General features: G+C 39.2%; 1 non-coding gene across 1 annotated transcript; it reads left to right on the plus strand.

Annotated features, from left to right (window-relative positions):
• Nucleotides 1-1,931: 1,931 nt before the first annotated feature.
• Nucleotides 1,932-2,142, plus strand: LOC132092982 (small nucleolar RNA U3). Its single transcript, XR_009422353.1, has one exon. It is a non-coding gene; the product is annotated as a small nucleolar RNA U3 (small nucleolar RNA).

Consider the following 2,142-nt stretch of genomic DNA (forward strand, 5'->3'; position numbering starts at 1 on the left):
GTTGAAGTGATATGATATTGGAGGATTTTTTGAAAGCTGTGTATTTTCTACAGAGTGCATGTTAAATAAATCAGATTTAGCTTTTTTGAGAAAATGTATTAGAGTGTTCTGTTTGAAATATCAAATTTAAAAAAACAGGTCACAAACTGTGTTTTTCCACAATTTGAGGTCGGCCAACACACGTTATGAAAGTGGTGACGAGAGAATGAACTTTTTGTAACTTTGAATTGACTGACTATGTTCTCAATGTCAAATGCAGAAATGTTAATTCATCAGTTCATGACCTAAAGTTAGATTATTGTTATGCTTTATTGGGTGGTTGTTCTACATGCTTAATGACGATGTCCAGCTGCTCCAAAATGCAGCAGCAAGAGTTCTCACTAGAACCAGGATTTATGACCATATCAGCCCGGTTCTGTCAACACAGCACTCGCTCCCTATTAAACAGTGTATAGATTTTAAAATCCTACTAATTACTTATAAAGCTCCGAATGGTTTAGCACCTCAGTAGATGAGCAAACTCTTATTGTACTATAGTCCTCCATGTCCGCTGCACTCTCAAAACTCTGGCTATTTGATCATATCTAGACTATCAAATTCGACTGCGGGAGGCAGATCCTTTTCCTATTTAGCACCCAAACTCTGGAATAATCTACCTAACACTGTTCAGGAGGCAGACACACTCTGTCATTTTAAATCTAGATCAAACAACCATCTCTTTAAGATGGCTTACTCATAACATACTTACACTTTTCTGTCAGTCAAATCCGTGCAGTAAATAGGTAGACCGGAACTGGGAACACTTCCAATAACACACAATGTACTTGTTACATCATAAGAAGAATGGCATCTACGCTAATATTAGTCTGTTTCTTTCTTATTCCCATGTTACCGTAGCCACCAGATCAAGTCCGTATCCAGCTCAGATTGTGGATCATCACCTAGAGATGACCTCTATCACCCTAAATTTTTCAGGGGTGACCAGGACAACTAGATGAGCCCCAGAGACAGATCCCCATTGAAGACCTTGCCTCCTGGATGGCAATTGGGACAAGACCACGGAACCAGATGACAATCTAACTTTGCTGCAGCATGGATCAACCTCCTGGGTCGTCTGGCTGGAGAAGAACTGGCCCCCGAATGAACCTGGTTTCTCCAACAGTTTGGGCTCCATTCTGTCACCGATGGAGTTTTGGTTCCTCGCCGCTGCCGCCTCTCGCTCGCTTAGTTGGGGACACTTCATTTCCAGCGATATCATCGACTTGATTTCTCAGATACTATTTAAACTGAACTGAGCTGAACGATGACATCGCATAATTCAATGATGAACTGCCTTTTAACTGAAAACTGAATGTTTACTATTGTCCTTTTTCATTGACACACTATTTTCCTATTTTGTTACTGAGAAGCTGCTTTGACAAAATCTGTACTGTTAAAAGCGCTATATACAAAGAGGTGACTTGACTGAACCAATTGCCTGGTAAAAGGGTTCGCTGTTTCGCACAGCTCCAAAGGGCCACACTCTGTTGATGTGTGCTGGTCAGAGTGGTTTAATTGCAACTAAAAATCAGCTCAAAGTTGTCTAAAAACACCTTTTGCAAACCAGTGGCGAATGTTTTGTTGGAAGTGTAATCTATTGAATGCAATTAACAAATCGTACAATACCATTAAATATTAAATGTCTGTATAATATATATTTCTAACCTATACAGAGCTTGATTCATTAGGCCTATAAGAGACTAATAATTACAACTCCTTTTTGATAGTTCAAATATGTCACTGAAACGCGGACAAAATTAGTCAATTAATCCGAGATCAGGTAAAGCCCATATGGACACTAGTTCATGCGTTTATAGAAATCAACTACACAAACCATCTGATTGGAGGCGGTGCTTCAGAATGGAATTCCATTTGAGTTGAGATATGAAGTTAAGACTATATTTTCAGGGATCATTTCTACAGTTTTTTACTTGGAAATGTGTTTTGAAAGTGTTTGTCTCCCAACCCACGATGATGAGCTGTAATACTCTTTTCTGAGAGCGAATTGAGGATAGAACTATGACTTTGATCACAAGTTCTGTCGTTGATGAGCGTTCATATTGCTTTTGGCAATGTTGAAGAAAGGAGTATGATCTGAGTGGT

Source organism: Carassius carassius, chromosome 18 (assembly GCF_963082965.1).
Source record: "Carassius carassius chromosome 18, fCarCar2.1, whole genome shotgun sequence".
Taxonomy (NCBI): Eukaryota; Metazoa; Chordata; class Actinopteri; order Cypriniformes; family Cyprinidae; genus Carassius; species Carassius carassius.